The sequence below is a fragment of the Anolis sagrei genome, chromosome 9, assembly GCF_037176765.1.
Source record: "Anolis sagrei isolate rAnoSag1 chromosome 9, rAnoSag1.mat, whole genome shotgun sequence".
Taxonomy (NCBI): domain Eukaryota; kingdom Metazoa; phylum Chordata; class Lepidosauria; order Squamata; family Dactyloidae; genus Anolis; species Anolis sagrei.
The window spans coordinates 34,837,244-34,844,743 of record NC_090029.1 but is presented as its reverse complement, the minus strand read 5'-3'; the positions used below and the strand labels follow the sequence as shown (position 1 = coordinate 34,844,743).

Below are 7,500 nucleotides of genomic sequence, written 5' to 3'. Positions count from 1 at the left end.
GGGATGTCTGCATCTATCCATCTATCTATCTATCTATCTATCTATCTATCTATCTATCTATCTATCTGAATAATCAAAAGTCTCAAATGGATATAGATACAAACATCTACCCACCCAACCACCCATGTGTCTGTCTCTTTGACTATCCATCCATCTACCTACCTATGTATCTCTTTGTCTATCTATCTATCTGTCTGTCTGTCTATCTGAATAATCAAAAGTCTCAAATGGATAAACATCTACCCACCCAACCAGCCATGTGTCTGTCTCTTTGCGTATCCATCCATCTACCTACCTACCTATGTATCGCTTTGTCTATCTGTCTGTCTGTCTATCTGAATAATCAAAAGTCTCAAATGGACAAACATCTATCCACCCAACCACCCATGTGTCTGTCTCTTTGCGTATCCATCCATCCACCTACCTACCTACCTCTTTGTCTATCTATCTATCTATCTATCTATCTATCCATCCATGTATGTATTCCTCCATCTATCCATGTGTCTGTCTGTCTGCATATCCATCCACCTACCCACCCATGTGCCTCTTTGTCTATCTGTCCATGTATGTATGTATATATTTATACATCTATCCATGTGTCTGTCTATCCATCCATCTATGTATCTCTTGATCTATCCACCTATCCATCCATTCTATTTACGTATATATGTATCCATCCATCCATCCATTTATCTATCTGTCTATCTTTCAATCTATTCATTCATCCATCTATGTACCTATGTATGTATGTATCCATCCATCCATGTACCTATGTATATATCCATCCATGCATTCATCTATGTACCTATCTATCCATCCAGCCATCCATCTATCTATCTATAGATCTATCTCTATCTACCTATCTATCTATCTATCTATCTATCCATGCATCTATGTATCTATGTATCCATCCATCCATCCATCCACCCACCCACCAAAGTATCTATCTATCTGTCTGTCTACCTGTCTATCTATCCATTCATCCATCCATCCATCTATGTATTCATCCATCCATGTATCTGTGTATCTATCTCTGTATCCATCCATCCACCAATGTAACTATCTGTCTGTCTGTCTGTCTACTTGTCTACCTACCTACCTACCTATCTATCCATTCATTCATTCATTCATTTATCCATCCATGTATGTATTCATCTATGTATCTATGAATGTATCCATCCATCCACCAATGTATCTGTCTGTCTGTCTATCTGCCTATCCATCCATCGATCCATCCATGTATCTACCTACCTACCTACCTACCTACCTACCCATCCATGTATCTCTCTCTCTGTATATCTATCCATCAATCCATGTATCTGTCTGTCTACCTATCTGTCTGTCTATTTACTTATCCATCCATGTATGTGTCTATCCATCCATCTATCCTTCGTTCAACCTGTCTGTCTGTCTATCTATCTATCCATCCATCCATCCATCCATCCATCTATCTATCTATCTATCCATCCATTCATTCATTGTATCTATCTGTCTGTCTGTCTACCTACCTACCTACCTACCTACGTACCTATCTACTCATCTATTCATCTTTCTATCTATCCATCCATCCATCCACATATTTACCTACCTACCTACCTACCCATCCATTCATCTATCTCCATGTGAGACTTTTGATGACATTTGAGACTTTTGATGGAGGGCATCTCCTGCCAGCATGATTCAGAAATATTCTTCCTGGCCTGCCTGCCTGGCCTTTGGGGGGGGGGTCTCTTTCCCTTCCCGCCCCCTCTTTTCCTCCCTCCTTGGCTTGGTGGCAGTCAGGCGGGCTTCTCCCCTGTCCCTGCCTCCCTCCCTCGCTGGCTCGCTCCCCCTGTGAGGTCAAGTTCTTGATAATTTGATCACTTTTCAGGGGCCTTTGGCAGCTGCCTTTGTGTGGCGCTGGGGTCCCCCCCTTCTCTGTGTATGTGTGTGCGTGGAGTGAAGCAGAGCAGAAAACGAAGGCAGGCGGGGGCCCCTCCTCCATAGAAAGGGGACCAGGCCTGGACAAGGGGCGACTCTGCCTGCATACAAACTACCTGTTGGAGCTGCGGATGGGACCCTGGGCTCCCCTTCCTCCTCCTCCTCCTCCTCCTCCTCCTCCTCCTCCTCCTCCTCCTCCTCTTCCTCTCCCAGTGGCCTGAATGGTTAACATTCATAAAGGATCCTTTTACTCCAAGGCAGGAGAGAAAGAAAAGAACCCCAGAGTTGAAACATAATATGTATTACAATGTCTAGCAAATAATAATAAAAAAAAGCAATTGGGGGGAAGAAATCTGCATCCCGTTCCCATGGCAACGCGAAGCAGCACGGCTCTCTCTCTTTCTCTTTTTCTTTCTCTTTTGCCTCCAATTTGAGGCAAATAAGTGCTTTTTTTCCCCCCTCCCTCCCTGATTTGGAAGCCACTCTCTTTGCCTTCCAGCTGGCCCTCCCTCTAAAGGAAAGCAAGGAAAACAATTCACAAAAGATCAGTACCATTTCGGCATTGCATGTCATCCTTTTGAAGCCTCAACAGAAGGTTGTAAGACAGGCATGGGCCAACTTGGGCCCTCCAGGTGTTTTGGACTACAACTCCCACAATTCCTAACAGCCGGTAGGGCCCAAGTTGGCCCATGCCTGCTCTTCCTTTTTCCACTAAACTCAATTAAGTCAATATTTGTTTGGATCCAGAGTGCTTTGCATGTTTATTGGGAGTAAGACCCACAATTCCTAACAGCCGGTAGGCATGGGCCAACTTGGGCCCTCCAGGTGTTTTGGACTACAACTCCCACAATTCCTAACAGCCTACCGGCTGTTAGGAATTGTGGGAGTTGTAGTCCAAAACACCTGGAGGGCCCAAGTTGGCCCATGCCTGCTCTTCCTTTTCCCACTAAACTCAATTAAATCAATATTTGTTTGGATCCAGAGTGCTTTGCATGTTTATTGGGAGTAAGACCCACAATTCCTAACAGCCGGTAGGCATGGGCCAACTTGGGCCCTCCAGGTGTTTTGGACTACAACTCCCACAATTCCTAACAGCCTACCGGCTGTTAGGAATTGTGGGAGTTGTAGTCCAAAACACCTGGAGGGCCCAAGTTGGCCCATGCCTGCTCTTCCTTTTCCCACTAAACTCAATTAAATCAATATTTGTTTGGATCCAGAGTGCTTTGCATGTTTATTGGGAGTAAGACCTGCCTTATCCAGTGTAGGCTTACTCTCTCGTAAATACATTAATAATAATATATGTAAATAAAAATGTAATGTTCGTTTGTGGGATTAGCATAACTCAAAAACCACTGGATGAATTGACACTAAATTTGGACACGATATTTAGTGGATCACTCATAAAAACAATGAAAAACACAGAATAAGGGACTTTAAAAGCAAAAAAACCCCCAAAAAACCCCAAACAAAAAATACATTACAATGCATGTGCAAAACCACACACATATACACAAACACACACATATATGCATACACACACACAAAATACATACACAGAAAGGGGGAAGGAAGTAAGGAGAGAAGGATGGAGAGAAGGAGGGAAAGAAGGGTAGAGCAGGAAGGAAAGAGAGAAGGAAATAAAAAAGTAAAGGAGGGAAGGAAGGAGAGAAGGAATGAAAGAGAGAAATAAGGAGGGAAGGAAGTAGAGAAGGAGGGAGAGAAGGAGGGAAAGAAGGATGGAAAGAAGTAGGGAAGGAGAGAAGGAAGGAAAGAAAGAAAGGTAGGGAAGTAAGGAAGGAGAGAAATAAATAAAAAAGTGATTGAGGGAAGGAAGGAGAGAAGGATGGAGAGTAGGAGGGAAAGAAGGGTAGAGCAGGAAGGAAGGAGAGAAGGAAAAAAGTGAAGGAGGGAAGGAAGGAGAGAAGGAATGAAAGAGAAATAAGGAGGGAAGGAAGGAAGTAGAGAAGAAGGGAAGAAGAGAAGGAAGGAAAGAAAGAAAGGGTAGAGAAGGAAGGAAGGAGAGAAGGAGGGAGAGAAAGAGTGAAAGAAGAAGGGAAAGAAGGAGGGGAAGGAGAGAAAGAAGGAAAGACAGAAGGGTAGAGAAGGAAGGAAGGAGAGAAGGAAATAAAAAAAGTGAAAGAGGGAAGGAAGGAGAGAAGGAACGAAAGAGAGAAAGAAGGAAGGAAGGAAGGAAGGAAGGAAAGAGACAAGGAAGGATGGAACCAAAGAGCAAAGGAAGTGAGAAAAGAAACAGGTAGAGAAGGAAGAAAGAAGAAGGGAAAGAAAAAAGGGGGAGGGAAGGAAGGAGAGAAAGAAAGAAGAAGAGAAAGAGGGAGGGAAGGTTGGCCACAGCAACTTGTGGCGGGTACAGCTAGTAGTAGTAGTAGTAATAATAATAATAATAATGCACTTTATTGATATTCCTATCCTTCTCCCCTAGGGGACTCAGAGCAGATCACAACATTTACAGTAGACGTAGTCAAACATTCAATGCCTTACAATCACATACAATGAGACACACAAACACAGACAAGGCAAAGGCTTCTCCTTTCATTTCCGACTTCTGGAGACGGTGCTCACCTCTGGTTCTTAGGGAGGTTTTCTTCTCCATTTTCAAACTGAGGAGCCTGCATTGTCACCTCCAAGACTGCTTGGAGCATCTTTTGGCCGAAGCAGTACTTATTTATCTGCTCAATTTGCATATTTTTGAACTGCTAGGTTGGTAGGAGCTAGGGCTAACAGTGGGAGTTCATCCCGTACTGAGGATTCAAACTGCATATCTTCAGGTCAGCAGTTCAGCAGGACATTGCGCCACCACAGCCCCATTAGAATCATAGCCTAGCATTACAGTTGTGTGCATGTCTGCTCAAAAGTATGTTCCAAAGCATATAGACCACTTTGGCAGGGCCAGAATTAAAAGCTCTGGATTTTAATTCTTGGAATGGAGCTCGACTCTAGTGTATAGTCTTGGGAAGACAAGACCCCAATCATTTGATTCCTAATATTCAAAGAGTGGGGAATGAAAAAGACCATTAAGCACCTAATTTCACCCCTCCCCCCGAAACTGCCCGGAATAGGGTTAGACACTAAGACCACCTAGAACAGCGGTTCCCAACCTGTGGGTCTCCAGATGTTTTGGTCTTCAACTCCCAGAAATCCTAAACTGACTGGGATTTCTGGGAGTTGTAGGCCAAAACACCTGGTGACCCATAGGTTGAGAACCTCTGAACCTAGAGCTTTGGAGAGCTTCTGTTCAACCATTTCAAAGCTCCCTGCTTGAGTGGTGATGGCATGATCGTCAGCATAGATGAAACTCTCTGTCCCTTCTGGTAGTAATTGTTATTGTATAAAATAATAATAATAATAATAATAATAATAATAATAATAATGTTTTATTTTCCTTTCTTGATAGTCAAAGCAGCCAACACAGGCATGGGCCAACTTGGGTCCTCCAGGTGTTTTGGACTTCAACTCCCACAATTCCCAACAGCCTCAGGCCCTTTCCTTTTCCCTCTCAGCCTCTTAAGGCCCAAGTTGGCCCATGCCTGGATATAACTCCTGAAAACTAGACATGGGAGTGAGCAATACCTCTTTAACAATATGGTCAGCACAAGATCTGTGATATTGTGCGATATTGTACAGTGTAGCATTGCTACTGCTGCTATTCGGGATGACGATGATGGCTGTATTGTACTATCTAAAGAGAAGCTAATGATGACCAAGCACTTTGAAAAGTAACAGAGGAATGTTTACTTATTGTTTCCTTGGAAGCTTTTAAACAGAGCATGGATGGCCATCTGCCAGGGGTGCTTTGATTGTGCTTTTCCTACAAGGCAGGGGGTTGGACTAGATGACCCATGTGGTCTCTTCCAACTCTATGATTCTGATAGGCTTTGAAATTAGCACGCAACACATGGTGGAGCAAAATGCATATTTTACAAAAGAGATACCATGTTGATGCTGTTTGACTTTTGTTATAATGGTGCTTCTTTGTAGCACCATTTCTACCATTCCTTACCACACTAACATTAATACAGCTTTGATTGTGGCAACTATGGCCCCTTCTACACTGCCATATCACCCAGTTTCTGAATGCAGATTATCTGCTTTGAACTGGATTATATGGCAGTGTAGACTGATATAATCCAGTTCAAAGCAGATTCAGAAACTGGGTTATACGGCAGCATGGGTTCAGCCTGTTAGGGAGTAGTCTACTTCAAATTGGCCCACCAAAAAGAAGAGAGAAAGTGGTGCTGAGTAAAGTAACACAACTTTTTCTACTTGTACACATTTTCAAAATGGTTTAGTAATGGCTTTGTATGGTGCCAGGCCATTGATTCATCTAGTTCAATGTCATCTAAGTCACAAGTAGGGAATGTCCATAAGTTTTTGATGTTCAATGTGTTGTCGAAGGCTTTCATGGCCAGAATCATTGGGCTGCTGAGAGTTTTCTGGGCTGTATGGCCATGCTCCAGAAGCATTCTCTCCTGACGTTTTGCCTACATCTATGGCAGGCATCCTCCGAGGTTGTGAGGTCTGTTGGAAACTAGAAAAAATGGGTTTATATATTTGTGGAATGTCCAGGGTGGGAGAAAGAACTCTTGTCTGTTGGAGGTAGGTGTGAATATTTCAGTTGGCTACCTTGATTAGCATTGAATGGCTTTGCAGCTTCAGAGCCTGGTTTCTTCCTCCCACAGATATATAAACCCCACTTGCGTAATTTCCAACAGACCTCACAACCTCTGAGGATGCATGTAATGGCCTTGCAGTTTCAAGGTGAGGCTTCTTACTGCTCGGAGGAATCCTTTGTTGAGAGGTGATTAGCCGTCCTTGATGGTTTTCTTGTCTGGAATTCCACTGCTTTTTTTGAGTGTTGCTCTTTATTTACTGTCATGATTATAGAGTTTTTTTTCATAGTGGTTGCCAGATTTTGTTCATTTTCATGGTTTCTTCCTTTTTGTCGAAATTGTTCACATGCTTGTGGATTTCAACAGCTTCTCTGTGTTTTTCCTCTCTGTTACCAAGCTAAATTATATTTCCATTTTCCCCCCCAAAAACCCCTGTAATATGGATAAACTTTGAAAGCAGAACTGCAAAGATGAATGTCTCAACAGAAGACTAAAACCCACAATTTCTTGACAACATGTGTGTGCCTTTCTGTCTCTTTCCTGGCATTCATTTCTCTTCGAGGCACGCACTGAATGTGCATAATGGCTATAGTTTGTTGGCTTGCTTTGGTTCGATGTCGCGAGGTGCCTGTAGGTTTTGATAGCCAAAAGGAATGAGAGAGAGAGAGAAAGAGAGAGATTTGACAAAGTCTTGGTCAGTTGGTTTCTTAGAAACCCGGAGCCGCTGTTCCTATAGACAAAATGTTCCTTTCACCTTGGGCTCAGCTGAAGTACCACTTTAAGTGAGCGCCAGGCATTCACATCCAGCAAAAGAAGGCTCGGCCTTCAATTGCAGGACCTTGGACCATTCTAATTGGTTTTGGTTCAAGGGGATACTGGATTTGTGAAAAGCCCCCAAACCGTTTTCCCACGCCAGACATCCCAAAAGGGGGGCAGTGGGAACGTGGAGGGG

At 43.3% G+C, this 7,500-nt stretch overlaps 1 protein-coding gene across 1 annotated transcript in view; it reads left to right on the top strand.

The window, feature by feature from the left end:
- The window catches only part of LOC132762317 (octapeptide-repeat protein T2-like), a 138,153-nt gene that overhangs the window by 46,628 nt on the left and 84,025 nt on the right, over window positions 1-7,500 (top strand). The window lies entirely within an intron of this gene.